Here is a 16,874-nt window from a genome sequence, read left to right as displayed (position 1 = left end):
AGATATCTATTTAACTAGTTCTAGTCATGAAGGAACTGGTATCACAGAACGGAACATAGATGGATTGGCAGAAAGCCAAATTTATAAAAAATTACACGAAATCGGTATTGCAGTAACTACCTATAAAATGAAAAAAGCTTCGGATAAATATGCCGTAACTTTAATAGTTTCAGGATTTACTGGAATGTTAAAAAATTAATGGGATAATTATCTTACAGAAGTGAATAGGAATCAAATCCTAGGGGCTACTACAATAGCAACTATAAAAACAACTGAATTAGGTGTACAAGTTGCAGAACAAGAAGCTAGAGAAGATGCTTCTGCAACTTTAATTTACTATATTGCTAAACACTTCATTGGAGAACCAAAACTTTTCCAAGATAGGAGTTTAGAACTTCTTAACAATCTTAACTGTCCAAAATTAACGGATTTTAGATGGTATAAAGATATGTTTATAGAAAAAGTAATGATCAGAGAAGACTGCGGTAGTGCTTTCTGGAAAGAAAGATTTATCAGTGATCTACCAAGATTATTTGCCGAAAAGGTAAGAACTAAAATGAAAGACAGATTTAACGGTCTAATCCCTTATTACAATCTTGCTTATGGGGATTTAATCAGTTTTATTAATGTTACCGGTCTTGACTTGTGTACAGACCTTAAACTTAAAAGCCTTATTAAAAAAGACAGACTCCAATCAAAAACATAATTAGGGAGTTTCTGTTAAGACTTTGGGTTTAAAACAATGGCTGCTTCGTCTAAAAGAGCTAAACAACATAAAAAATCTTCTGAAAAAATTAAAAGACGCCATAAGCGCAAAGAAAAAAAAAGGAAGAAACTCCTAAGAAAAGAAGATTTAAGAGACGTTCTAAAAAGGAACATGGTGATAAATGTTGGTCATGTGGTAAGACAGGGCATAGAGCAAATGAATGCCAGTCACCAACAAGAAAAAGAAAAAGGTTAATACCTTAGAACTTGATGAAAGCATTAAAGAAAAACTATTTGCTATTCTTGAACAAAATGAAAACAGCACATCATCGTCGTCATCAGATGAAAGCTATTCTGACAGCGACAATGAAATGATAAACATGGCATATAGCTCAGACAGTAGCCGCAGCTCTCAAGAAGACAACTGTAACTGCACTGGTGCAATATGTGTGTGCGGACAAAATTCTATTAAAGTTCTTACTAATGACTCTAAAGAAGTATTATTCGATATTATTAATCACATAGATGATGAAGATATTAAAATAAAATACTTAAAAGAGTTAAAAAATATCATTATTAATCAGAAAGGAAATCATCACAAAATAGAACCCTTTAACATGAAAGAGGTTATGAATAGATTTTCGGTCAAAGATGATAAACCGACTATTCAACATCTCCAAACAGAGTTAAAATCTGTAAAGGATGAAATAAAAATGGTTAAGCTTAGATTTGACAAAATAGAAATGGAAAATCTTACTAAAGAAGTATTACAAGCAGCCGATAAAAAAGAAACTATTGGTGAATACTTCACAGAAGATGATGATTCAAAAATTGATGAAGAATCAACTAGTGGTACAACAGTAAAAAAAATTACTAAAGTAAGAGCCCATAGTTATCATATTCCTATTACCTTAAAGGTAAAAGACATTACGATTAATAAATTAGCATTATTAGACTCAGGTGTGCAGATAGAAATTGAATAATGGAAGGAATAATACCAACCAAACACTTTGAAAAAAGTACTACAAAGTTATATTCCGCCACAGGAAAGAAATTAAAGATAGATTATAAACTATCAAAAGCCCACATTTGTAATGATGGAATCTGTTTTATAAATAATTTTGCGGTAACCAGGGATATAAACGAAGAAATTATCCTAGGTATACCTTTTATAACTCAGATTAAACCATTTCATGATAATTTAGAAGCTATTTGTACCACAATATTAGGAAAGGAAATAAAATTCCCTTATCTTAATTCTATCTCCAAAGAGGAAAGTGAATTCCTCAAATCAAAGACCATATTTAAAATAAACCTGCTTTCAAAGCAGGTGAATTACATAAAAAATAATATAAAAGTTCACAAAATTGAACAAACTTTAAAAACCTCGGGAATGGAGGAAAAGATAAAAAATTTCCAAGAAAAACTCGAACTTGAAGTTTGTTCAGAATTACCTAATGCCTTCTGGGAAAGGAAAAGGCATGTAGTGGAACTTCCTTATATTAATGAATTCACTGAACAAGCCATACCCACAAAAGCTAGACCTATTCAGATGAATCATGAACTCATGGAAGTTTGCAAAAGTGAAATAAACGATCTCCTTAAAAAGAAGATTATCAGACCCTCTAAATCACCTTGGAGTTGCGCAACTTTTTATGTTAATAAAAGTGCAAAAAAGGAAAGAGGAGATCCCAGGTTAGTTATTAATTATAAACCATTAAATAAGGTTTTACAACGGATCAGGTACCCGATACCCAATAAAAGAAACTTATTTAAAAGAACTTATAAAGCAAATATTTATAGCAAATTTGATATGAAGCCAGGATTTTGGCAAATTCAAATTAGCGAAAAAGATAAATATAAAACTGTCTTCAATGTCCCCTTTGGACAATATGAATGGAACGTGATGCCTTTCGGGTTAAAAAATGCCCCATCAGAATTTCAAAACATTATGAATAATATATTCAATCCATACAGTAATATGTCAATTGTTTACATTGATGATGTTTTAATATTTTCTGAAGATATAGAACCTCATTTCAAACATTTAAATACGTTCTTTAAAGTTGTAAAACATAATGGACTAGTAGTAAGTGCTAAGAAGATCAAGTTGTTTCAAACGACTATCAGATTTCTAGGACACGATCTTTACCAAGGCACTTACAAACCAATCTGTAGAGCCATTGAGTTCTCCTCAAAATTTCCTGATGAAATCTTAGATAAAACACAATTACAAAGGTTCTTAGGAAGCCTTAATTATATTGCAGACTTCATTCCCGATATTAGAAAAATCTGTGAGCCACTATACAAACGTCTCAGAAAGAATCCAGTTCCATGGAGTCAAGAACAAACCGATACTGTTAGAAGAGTCAAATCTATTGTTCAAAAACTTCCCTGCCTAGGCATCCCTAACCCTGAGGCATTCATGATAGTTGAAACTGACGCCTCTGATGAAGGGTACGGTGGTATTCTTAAACAAAGAGTCTTGTTAAACTCTTCAGAACAATTAGTCCGTTTCACTTCTGAAATTTGGAATTCGGCTCAGAAAAACTATAGTACTGTCAAAAAAGAGATTTTGTCTATAGTACTATGTATTACAAAGTTTCAAGACGACTTAATAAATAAAGAATTTTTATTAAGAGTTGATTGTAAGTCAACTAAAGAGATTTTACAAAAAGATATTAAAAACCTCATCTCAAAACAGATTTTTGCCAGATGGCAAGCACTATTATGTAGTTTTGATTTTCAAATTGAGTTTATTAAAGGTGAGGAAAATCCTTGGTACTATTCCAAAAATAGAAGGACCATTCCAACAAGCTTCTTCGAAAGCTTCGACAAGCCAAACTAGCAAGACACTCACCAATTTAGATTATGAAATGAAGACCCCAGAGTCATTTGCACAAGCAGTCAAGCCAGAGACACCATCCAAAAAGGAAGGTAAAAAACCAGCTTCTCAAGAGAAAGAAACATTTGAAATAATCTCTAAAGCACCAATCAAAGTGATAGCATTGGACAAAGGATACGAAAACTTTGATAAACAAGATTTAATTAGACCCTATTACACAAACAGGAACTATGTTGAAACTAGTGACCCCCTAAAATCAAGGAGGTATTATGAATTCATTCTTACAGATACAGGATCGGTTAGCTTTGAACATACCCTCAGAGATGACAAAGACCCTGACAGCATTAGGTACTCTAGATTCACCATTCACAAAATCATTAGCCCTTTTGAATGGGGAATGGATCATTTGCACACCCCGATTGTGCTCTCTGTACAATTCAGACCTCAAACATATAATTTCAAAGATTACATGGACGCATGGTATAACTTTATGTACCTATGCCCGGGTTCTCATACATGGTTCGTAAAATACAGCGAACAAGCAGCTAAGTCAGTCATACCAAGATGGTTCTATGACTGGTGGAAATTGATGCCTCGAAGCTTCCATATTCATTATGAGAGATTCCAGAAAGAAAAGGAAATCTCTACCCTACTAGACCACATTAAGATTTGCAAATACTACTTTGCAAAAAGGATTTCTTTTGTTATTAGTTGGACGTTCGAAATAGAACAAATCGAACGAATTCAATATTTAGTTAAGATACCAAAAATCAAAGGATGGGTTCCTGAATCAAGAGAAATCAAGAAACCCAAACCAGCCAGCATGAGTGGATCTACCAGTTCACAGGCAGAATTAAAAAAGAGACTCCTAGAAGTCTTAGCAAACATTGAAACAACAAGCCCAGTAGAAGTACATGCTATGTTAGACACAGTATCAGCATCTTCCTCAACGAAAAATTAAGATAATGGGGACATGGAAGACCCACACGGAATAGCCCAAGCTTACCGGGCCTACGCAGAAGAAGAATAGTAACTGAAGATAATGATTCTCCAGATAAATACAAATGACTCTTCAAAAAGAAGGATTCATCTGATAAAGACTACCACAAGAAGACAAACACAGTACTTGCCTCTTCAAAAAAGCAACAGACGACCTTTCAGTAAAGCAACAGACAGCAAACTGAGATCGTCCATTCAAACGGTTGAGATTAACTCAACAAAAATCTGAAGTCTATATAAGACTCCTATCATTGTAATAGAAAGCATCCAAAAATTTCCCAAGATTTTCCCTATCTTTTCTTTCCCTCTCTGTAAAAATGTTCTCTTATGTTTGTATAAAGCTTTTAACAAGTAAGTGTTTCTGTCTTTACTATTTAATTCCGCATTCATTTTATCTATTTTCAAAATAAAACTTAAGATCCTCTTAATGGTATCAAAGCCCAGGTCTCCACGGAATCGGTATTGAAGTAATTACCTATAAAATGAAAAAAGCTTTGGATAAATATGCCGCATTGCATCGAGTTCAAATCATTCGCTCGACTGCCAAGCCTACGGGCTACCTTTATTTCAAGTTCGAGCAATCACTGACTCGACCATTAAACCTACAGGCTACTTTGACTATTACGCCTACGGGCTACATTGCATCGAGTTCGAATCATTCGCTCGACTGCCAAGCCTACGGGCTACCTTTATTTCGAGTTCGAGCAATCACTCACTCGATCATTAAGCCTACGAGCTACTTTCACTATTACGCCTACGGGCTAAATTGCATCGAGTTCGAATCATTCTCTCGACTGCCAAGCCTACGGGCTACCTTTATTTCGAGTTCGAGCAATCACCCACTCGATCATTAAGCCTACAGGCTTCTTTGACTATTATGCATACGGGCTACATTGCATCGAGTTCGAATCATTCGCTCGACTGCCAAGCCTACGGGCTAACTTTATTTCGAGTTCGAGCAATCACTCACTCGACCATTAAGCCTATGGGCTACTTTGACTATTACGCCTATGGACTACATTGCATCGAGTTTGAATCATTCGCTCGACTGCCAAGCCTACGGGCTACCTTTATTTCGGGTTCGAGCAAACACTCACTCGACCATTAAGCCTACAGGCTACTTTGACTATTACGCCTACGGGCTACATTGCATCAAGTTCGAATTATTCGCTCGACTGCCAAGCCTACGGGCTACCTTTATTTCGAGTTCAAGCAATCACTCACTCGATCATTAAGCCTACGAGCTACTTTGACTATTACGCCTACAGGCTATATTGCATCGATTTCGAATCATTCGCTCGACTGCCAAGCCTACGGGCTACCTTTATTTCTAGTTCGAGCAATCACTCACTCGACCATTAAGCCTATGGGCTACTTTGACTGTTACTCCTGCTGGCTACATTGCATCGAGTTCGAATCATTCGCTCGATTGCCAAGCCCACGGGCTACCTTTATTTCGAGTTCGAGCAATCACTCACTCGATCATTAAGCCTATGGGCTGCTTTGACTATTACGCCTACGGGCTACATTGCATCGAGTTCGAATCATTCGCTCGACTGCCAAGCCTATGGGCTACCTTTATTTTGAGTTCGAGCAATCACTCACTCGATCATTAAGCCTACGGGCTATCTTTATTTTTAGTTCGAGCAATCACTCACTCGACCATTAAGCCTATGGGCTACTTTGACTATTACTCCTGCTGGCTACATTGCATCGAGTTCGAATCATTCGCTCGACTACCAAGCCTATGGGCTACCTTTATTTTGAGTTCAAGCAATAACTCACTCGATCATTAAGCCTACGGGCTATCTTTATTTTTAGTTCGAGCAATCACTCACTCGACCATTAAGCCTACGAGCTACTTTGACTATTACGCCTACGGGCTACATTGCATCGAGTTCGAATCATTCGCTTGAATACAAAGCCTACGGGCTACCTTTATTTCGGGTTCGAGCAAACACTCACTCGACCATTAAGCCTACAGGCTACTTTGACTATTACGCCTACGGGCTACATTGCATCAAGTTTGAATCATTCGCTCGACTGCCAAGCCTACGGGCTACCTTTATTTCGAGTTCGAGCAATCACTCACTCGATCATTAAGCCTACGAGCTACTTTGACTATTACGCCTACATGCTATATTACATCAATTTTGAATCATTCGCTCGACTGCCAAGCCTACGGGCTACCTTTATTTCTAGTTCGAGCAATCACTCACTCGACCATTAAGCCTACGGGATACTTTGACTGTTACTCCTCCTAGCTGCATTGCATCGAGTTCGAATCATTCGCTCGACTCCCAAGCCTACGGGCTACCTTTATTTCGAGTTCGAGCAATCACTCACTCGATCATTAAGCCTATGGGCTGCTTTGACTATTACGCCTACGGGCTACATTGCATCGAGTTCGAATCATTTGCTTGACTGCCAAGCCTATGGGCTACCTTTATTTTCAGTTCGAGCAATCACTTACTCGATCATCAAGCCGACGGGCTACATTTATTTTTAGTTCGAGCAATCACTCACTCGACCATTAAGCCTACGATCTACTTTGACTATTACGCCTACGGGCTACATTGCATCGAGTTCGAATCATTCGCTTGACTGCAAAGCCTACGGGCTACCTTTATTTTGAGTTCGAGCAATCACTCACTCGACCATTAAGCCTACGTGCTACTTTGACTGTTACTCCTGCTGGCTACATTGCATCGAGTTCGAATCATTCGCTCGACTGCCAAGCCTATGGGCTACCTTTATTTTGAGTTCGAGCAATCACTCACTCGATCATTAAGCCTATGGGATACTTTGTCTATTATGCCTACGGGCTACATTGCATCGAGTTTGAATCATTCGCTCGACTGCCAAGCCTACAGGCTACCTTTATTTCGAGTAAGAGCAATCACTCACTCGACCATTAAGCCTACGGGCTGCTGTGACTATTACGCCTACGGGCTACATTGCATCGAGTTCGAATCATTCCCTCGACTGCCAAGCCTACGGGCTACCTTTATTTTGAGTTCGAGCAATCACTTACTCGATAATTAAGCCTATGGGCTACTTTGACTGTTACTCCTATGTGCTACATTGCATTGAGTTCGAATCATTCACTCGACTGCCAACCCTACAGCTTACCTTTATTTCGAGTTCGAGCAATCACTCACTCGACCATTAAGCCTACGGGCTACTTTGACTGTTACTCCTACGGGCTACATTGCATCGAGTTCGAATCATTCGCTCGACTGCCAAGCCTACGGGCTACCTTTATTTCGAGTTCGAGCAGTCACTCACTCGATCATTAAGCCTACGAGCTACTTTGACTATTATGCCTACGGGCTACATTGCATCGAGTTCGAATCATTCGCTCGACTGCCAAGCCTAAGGGCTACCTTTATTTTGAGTTCGAGCAATCACTCACTCAACCATTAAGCCTACGAGATACTTTGACTGTTACTCCTCCTAGCTGCATTGCATCGAGTTCGAATCATTCGCTCGACTGCCAAGCCTACGGGCTACCTTTATTTCGAGTTCGAGCAATCACTCACTCAATCATTAAGCCTACGGGCTACTTTGACTGTTACTCCTATGTGCTACATTTCATCGAGTTCGAATCATTCGCTCGACTGCCAACCCTACGGGTTACCTTTATTTCGAGTTCGAGCAATCACTCACTCGACCATTAAGCCTACGGGCTTCTTTGACTATTACTCCTACAGGCTACATTGCATCGAGTTCGAATCATTCGCTCGATTGCCAAGCCTATGGGCTACCTTTATTTTGAGTTCTAGCAATCACTCACTCGATCATTAATCCTACGGGCTACCTTTATTTTTAGTTCGAGCAATCACTCACTCGGCCATTAAGCCTACGAGCTACTTTGACTATTACGCCTACGGGCTACATTGCATCGAGTTCGAATCATTCGCTTGACTGCAAAGCTTACGGGCTACCTTTATTTTGAGTTCGAGCAATCACTCACTCGACCATTAAGCCTACGTGCTACTCTGACTGTTACTCCTGCTGGCTACATTGCATCGAGTTCGAATCATTCGCTCGACTGCCAAGCCTATGGGCTACCTTTATTTTGAGTTCGAGCAATCACTCACTCGATCATTAAGCCTATGGGATACTTTGTCTATTATGCCTACGGGCTACATTGCATCGAGTTTGAATCATTCGCTCGACTGCCAAGCCTACAGGCTACCTTTATTTCGAGTAAGAGCAATCACTCACTCGACCATTAAGCCTACGGGCTGCTGTGACTATTACGCCTACGGGCTACATTGCATCGAGTTCGAATCATTCCCTCGACTGCCAAGCCTACGGGCTACCTTTATTTCAAGTTCGAGCAATCACTGACTCGACCATTAAACCTACAGGCTACTTTGACTATTACGCCTACGGGCTACATTGCATCGAGTTCGAATCATTCGCTCGACTGCCAAGCCTACGGGCTACCTTTATTTCGAGTTCGAGCAATCACTCAATCGATCATTAAGCCTACGAGCTACTTTCACTATTACGCCTACGGGCTACATTGCATCGAGTTCGAATCATTCTCTCGACTGCCAAGCCTACGGGCTACCTTTATTTCGAGTTCGAGCAATCACTCACTCGACCATTAAGCCTATGGGCTACTTTGACTGTTACTCCTGCTGGCTACATTGCATCGAGTTCGAATCATTCGCTCGATTGCCAAGCCCACGGGCTACCTTTATTTCGAGTTCGAGCAATCACTCACTCGATCATTAAGCCTATGGGCTGCTTTGACTATTACGCCTACGGGCTACATTGCATCGAGTTTGAATCATTCGCTCGACTGCCAAGCCTAAGGGCTACCTTTATTTTGAGTTCGAGCAATCACTCACTCAACCATTAAGCCTACGAGATACTTTGACTGTTACTCCTCCTAGCTGCATTGCATCGAGTTCGAATCATTCGCTCGACTGCCAAGCCTACGGGCTACCTTTATTTCGAGTTCGAGCAATCACTCACTCAATCATTAAGCCTACGGGCTACTTTGACTGTTACTCCTATGTGCTACATTTCATCGAGTTCGAATCATTCGCTCGACTGCCAACCCTACGGGTTACCTTTATTTCGAGTTCGAGCAATCACTCACTCGACCATTAAGCCTACGGGCTTCTTTGACTATTACTCCTACAGGCTACATTGCATCGAGTTCGAATCATTCGCTCGATTGCCAAGCCTATGGGCTACCTTTATTTTGAGTTCTAGCAATCACTCACTCGATCATTAATCCTACGGGCTACCTTTATTTTTAGTTCGAGCAATCACTCACTCGGCCATTAAGCCTACGAGCTACTTTGACTATTACGCCTACGGGCTACATTGCATCGAGTTCGAATCATTCGCTTGACTGCAAAGCTTACGGGCTACCTTTATTTTGAGTTCGAGCAATCACTCACTCGACCATTAAGCCTACGTGCTACTCTGACTGTTACTCCTGCTGGCTACATTGCATCGAGTTCGAATCATTCGCTCGACTGCCAAGCCTATGGGCTACCTTTATTTTGAGTTCGAGCAATCACTCACTCGATCATTAAGCCTATGGGATACTTTGTCTATTATGCCTACGGGCTACATTGCATCGAGTTTGAATCATTCGCTCGACTGCCAAGCCTACAGGCTACCTTTATTTCGAGTAAGAGCAATCACTCACTCGACCATTAAGCCTACGGGCTGCTGTGACTATTACGCCTACGGGCTACATTGCATCGAGTTCGAATCATTCCCTCGACTGCCAAGCCTACGGGCTACCTTTATTTCAAGTTCGAGCAATCACTGACTCGACCATTAAACCTACAGGCTACTTTGACTATTACGCCTACGGGCTACATTGCATCGAGTTCGAATCATTCGCTCGACTGCCAAGCCTACGGGCTACCTTTATTTCGAGTTCGAGCAATCACTCAATCGATCATTAAGCCTACGAGCTACTTTCACTATTACGCCTACGGGCTACATTGCATCGAGTTCGAATCATTCTCTCGACTGCCAAGCCTACGGGCTACCTTTATTTCGAGTTCGAGCAATCACTCACTCGACCATTAAGCCTATGGGCTACTTTGACTATTACTCCTGCTGGCTACATTGCATCGAGTTCGAATCATTCGCTCGACTGCCAAGCCTACGGGCTAACTTTATTTCGAGTTCGAGCAATCACTCACTCGACCATTAAGCCTACGGGCTACTTTGACTATTACGCCTATGGACTACATTGCATCGAGTTTGAATCATTCGCTCGACTGCCAAGCCTACGGGCTACCTTTATTTCGGGTTCGAGCAAACACTCACTCGACCATTAAGCCTACAGGCTACTTTGACTATTACGCCTACGGGCTACATTGCATCAAGTTCGAATCATTCGCTTGACTGCCAAGCCTACAGGCTACCTTTATTTCGAGTTCAAGCAATCACTCACTCGATCATTAAGCCTACGAGCTACTTTGACTATTACGCCTACAGGCTATATTGCATCGATTTCGAATCATTCGCTCGACTGCCAAGCCTACGGGCTACCTTTATTTCTAGTTCGAGCAATCACTCACTCGACCATTAAGCCTATGGGCTACTTTGACTGTTACTCCTGCTGGCTACATTGCATCGAGTTCGAATCATTCGCTCGATTGCCAAGCCCACGGGCTACCTTTATTTCGAGTTCGAGCAATCACTCACTCGATCATTAAGCCTATGGGCTGCTTTGACTATTACGCCTACGGGCTACATTGCATCGAGTTTGAATCATTCGCTCGACTGCCAAGCCTATGGGCTACCTTTATTTTGAGTTCGAGCAATCACTCACTCGATCATTAAGCCTACGAGCTACCTTTATTTTTAGTTCGAGCAATCACTCACTCGACCGTTAAGCCTACGAGCTACTTTGACTATTACGCCTACGGGCTACATTGCATCGAGTTCGAATCATTCGCTCGACTGCCAAGCCTACGGGCTACGTTTATTTCTAGTTCGAGCAATCACTCACTCGACCATTAAGCCTATGGGCTACTTTGACTATTACTCCTGCTGGCTACATTGCATCGAGTTCGAATCATTCGCTCGACTACCAAGCCTATGGGCTACCTTTATTTTGAGTTCAAGCAATAACTCACTCGATCATTAAGCCTACGGGCTACCTTTATTTTTAGTTCGAGCAATCACTCACTCGACCATTAAGCCTACGAGCTACTTTGACTATTACGCCTACGGGCTACATTGCATCGAGTTCGAATCATTCGCTTGAATACAAAGCCTACGGGCTACCTTTATTTCGGGTTCGAGCAAACACTCACTCGACCATTAAGCCTACAGGCTACTTTGACTATTACGCCTACGGGCTACATTGCATCAAGTTTTAATCATTCGCTCGACTGCCAAGCGTACGGGCTACCTTTATTTCGAGTTCGAGCAATCACTCACTCGATCATTAAGCCTACGAGCTACTTTGACTATTACGCCTACAGGCTATATTGCATCGATTTCGAATCATTCGCTCGACTGCCAAGCCTACGGGCTACCTTTATTTCTAGTTCGAGCAATCACTCACTCGACCATTAAGCCTATGGGCTACTTTGACTGTTACTCTTGCTGGCTACATTGCATTGAGTTCGAATCATTCGCTCGATTGCCAAGCCTATGGGCTACCTTTATTTCGAGTTCGAGCAATCACTCACTCGATCATTAAGCCTATGGGCTGCTTTGACTATTACGCCTACGGGCTACATTGCATCGAGTTCGAATCATTCGCTTGACTGCCAAGCCTATGGGCTACCTTTATTTTGAGTTCGAGCAATCACTTACTCGATCATTAAGCCGACGGGCTACATTTATTTTTAGTTCGAGCAATCACTCACTCGACCATTAAGCCTACGATCTACTTTGACTATTACGCCTACGGGCTACATTGCATCGAGTTCGAATCATTCGCTTGACTGCAAAGCCTACGGGCTACCTTTATTTTGAGTTCGAGCAATCACTCACTCGACCATTAAGCCTACGTGCTACTTTGACTGTTACTCCTGCTGGCTACATTGTATCGAGTTCGAATCATTCGCTCGACTGCCAAGCCTATGGGCTACCTTTATTTTGAGTTCGAGCAATCACTCACTCGATCATTAAGCCTATGGGATACTTTGTCTATTATGCCTACGGGCTACATTGCATCGAGTTTGAATCATTCGCTCGACTGCCAAGCCTACAGGCTACCTTTATTTCGAGTAAGAGCAATCACTCACTCGACCATTAAGCCTACGGGCTGCTGTGACTATTACGCCTACGGGCTACATTGCATCGAGTTCGAATCATTCCCTCGACTGCCAAGCCTACGGGCTACCTTTATTTTGAGTTCGAGCAATCACTCACTCGATCATTAAGCCTATGGGCTACTTTGACTGTTACTCCTATGTGCTACATTGCGTTGAGTTCGAATCATTCACTCGACTGCCAACCCTACAGCTTACCTTTATTTCGAGTTCGAGCAATCACTCACTCGACCATTAAGCCTACGGGCTACTTTGACTGTTACTCCTACGGGCTACATTGCATCGAGTTCGAATCATTCGCTCGACTGCCAAGCCTACGGGCTACCTTTATTTCGAGTTCGAGCAGTCACTCACTCGATCATTAAGCCTACGAGCTACTTTGACTATTATGCCTACGGGCTACATTGCATCGAGTTCGAATCATTCGCTCGACTGCCAAGCCTAAGGGCTACCTTTATTTTGAGTTCGAGCAATCACTCACTCGACCATTAAGCCTACGGGATACTTTGACTGTTACTCCTATGGGCTACATTGCATCGAGTTCGAATCATTCGCTCGACTGCCAAGCCTACGGGCTACCTTTATTTTGAGTTCGAGAAATCACTCACTCGATCATTAAGCCTACGGGCTACTTCGACTATTACGCCTACCGGCTACATTGCATCGAGTTCGAATCATTCGCTCGACTGCCAAGCCTACGGGCTACCTTTATTTCGAGTTCGAGCAATCACTCACTCGACCATTAAGCCTACGGGCTACTTTGACAGTTACTCCTATGGGCTACATTGCATCGAGTTTGAATCATTCGCTCGACTGCCAAGCCTACGGGCTACCTTTATTTCGAGTTCGAGAAATCACTCACTCGATCATTAAGCCTACGGGCTACTTTGACTATTACGCCTACCGGCTACATTGCATCGAGTTCGAATCATTCGCTCGACTGCCAAGCCTATGGGCTACCTTTATTTTGAGTTCGAGCAATCACTCACTCGATCATTAAACCTACGGGCTGCCTTTATTTTTAGTTCGAGCAATCACTCACTCGACCATTAAGCCTACGAGCTACTTTGACTATTACGCCTACGGGCTACATTGCATCGAGTTCGAATTATTCGCTTGACTGCAAAGCATACGGGCTACCTTTATTTTGAGTTCGAGCAATCACTCACTCGACCATTAAGCCTACGTGCTACTTTGACTGTTACTCCTGCTGGCTACATTGCATCGAGTTCGAATCATTCGCTCGACTGCCAAGCATATGGGCTACCTTTATTTTGAGTTCGAGTAATCACTCACTCGATCATTAAGCCTACGGGATACTTTGACTATTATGCCTACGGGCTACATTGCATCGAGTTTGAAACATTCGCTCGACTGCCAATCCTACAGGCTACCTTTATTTCGAGTAAGAGCAATCACTCAATCGACCATTAAGCCTACGGGCTGCTGTGACTATTACGCCTACGGGCTACATTGCATCGAGTTCGAATCATTCCCTCGACTGCCAAGCCTACGGGCTACCTTTATTTTGAGTTCGAGCAATCACTCACTCGATCATTAAGCCTATGGGCTACTTTGACTGTTACTCCTATGTGCTACATTGCGTTGAGTTCGAATCATTCACTCGACTGCCAACCCTACAGCTTACCTTTATTTCGAGTTCGAGCAATCACTCACTCGACCATTAAGCCTACGGGCTACTTTGACTGTTACTCCTACGGGCTACATTGCATCGAGTTCGAATCATTCGCTCGACTGCCAAGCCTACGGGCTACCTTTATTTCGAGTTCGAGCAGTCACTCACTCGATCATTAAGCCTACGAGCTACTTTGACTATTATGCCTACGGGCTACATTGCATCGAGTTCGAATCATTCGCTCGACTGCCAAGCCTAAGGGCTACCTTTATTTTGAGTTCGAGCAATCACTCACTCGACCATTAAGCCTACGGGATACTTTGACTGTTACTCCTATGGGCTACATTGCATCGAGTTCGAATCATTCGCTCGACTGCCAAGCCTACGGGCTACCTTTATTTTGAGTTCGAGAAATCACTCACTCGATCATTAAGCCTACGGGCTACTTCGACTATTACGCCTACCGGCTACATTGCATCGAGTTCGAATCATTCGCTCGACTGCCAAGCCTACGGGCTACCTTTATTTCGAGTTCGAGCAATCACTCACTCGACCATTAAGCCTACGGGCTACTTTGACAGTTACTCCTATGGGCTACATTGCATCGAGTTTGAATCATTCGCTCGACTGCCAAGCCTACGGGCTACCTTTATTTCGAGTTCGAGAAATCACTCACTCGATCATTAAGCCTACGGGCTACTTTGACTATTACGCCTACCGGCTACATTGCATCGAGTTCGAATCATTCGCTCGACTGCCAAGCCTATGGGCTACCTTTATTTTGAGTTCGAGCAATCACTCACTCGATCATTAAGCCTACGGGCTACCTTTATTTTTAGTTCGAGCAATCACTCACTCGACCATTAAGCCTACGAGCTACTTTGACTATTACGCCTACGGGCTACATTGCATCGAGTTCGAATCATTCGCTTGACTGCAAAGCATACGGGCTACCTTTATTTTGAGTTCGAGCAATCACTCACTCGACCATTAAGCCTACGTGCTACTTTGACTGTTACTCCTGCTGGCTACATTGCATCGAGTTCGAATCATTCGCTCGACTGCCAAGCATATGGGCTACCTTTATTTTGAGTTCGAGCAATCACTCACTCGATCATTAAGCCTACGGGATACTTTGACTATTATTCCTACGGGCTACATTGCATCGAGTTTGAAACATTCGCTCGACTGCCAATCCTACAGGCTACCTTTATTTCGAGTAAGAGCAATCACTCACCCGACCATTAAGCCTACGGGCTGCTTTGACTATTACGCCTACAGGCTACATTGCATCGAGTTCGAATCATTCCCTCGACTGCCAAGCCTACGGGCTACCTTTATTTTGAGTTCGAGCAATCACTCACTCGATCAATAAGCTTGCGAACTACTTTGACTATTACGCCTACAGGCTATATTGCATCGAGTTCGAATCATTCGCTCCACTGCCAAGCCAACGGGCTACCTTTATTTCGAGTTCGAGCAATCACTCACTCGACCATTAAGCCTATGCGCTACTTTGACTATTACTCCTGCTGGCTACATTGCATCGAGTTCGAATCATTCGCTCGACTGCCAAGCCTATGGGCTACCTTTATTTCGAGTTCGAGCAATCACTCACTCGATCATTAAGCCTACGGGCTACTTTGACTATTACGCCTACGGGCCACATTGCATGGAGTTCGAATCATTCGCTCGACTGCCAAGCCTATGGGCTACCTTTATTTCGAGTTCGAGCAATCACCCACTCGATCATTAAGCCTACAGGCTTCTTTGACTATTATGCATACGGGCTACATTGCATCGAGTTTGAATCATTCGCTCGACTGCCTAGCCTACGGGCTACCTTTATTTCGAGTTCGAGCAATCACTCACTCGACTATTAAGCCTACGGGCTACTTTGACTATTACGTCTACGGGCTACATTGCATCGAGTTCGAATCATTCTCTCGTCTGCCAAGCCTACGGGCTACCGTTATTTCGAGTTCGAGCAATCACTCACTGAATCATTAAGCCTACAAGCTATGTTGACTATTATGCCTACGTGCTACATTGCATCGAGTTCGAATCATTTGCTCGACTGCCAAGCCTACTAGCTACCTTTATTTTGAGTTCGAGCAATCACTCACTCGACCATCAAACCTACGGGCTACTTTGACTATTACGCCTACGGGCTACATTGCATCGAGTTCGAATCATTCACTCGACTGCAAAGCCTACGGGCTAACTTTATTTCGAGTTCGAGCAATCACTCACTCGACCATTAAGCCTACGGGCTACTTTGACTGTTACTCCTATGGGCTACATTGCATCGAGTTCGAATCATTCGCTCGACTGCCAAGCCTACGGGCTACCTTTATTTTGAGTTCGAGAAATCACTCACTCGATCATTAAGCCTACGGGCTACTTCGAC

This window comes from Nicotiana tabacum, chromosome 12 (genome assembly GCF_000715075.1).
Source record: "Nicotiana tabacum cultivar K326 chromosome 12, ASM71507v2, whole genome shotgun sequence".
Classification (NCBI taxonomy): domain Eukaryota; kingdom Viridiplantae; phylum Streptophyta; class Magnoliopsida; order Solanales; family Solanaceae; genus Nicotiana; species Nicotiana tabacum.
This window is presented reverse-complemented; position numbering follows the sequence as displayed.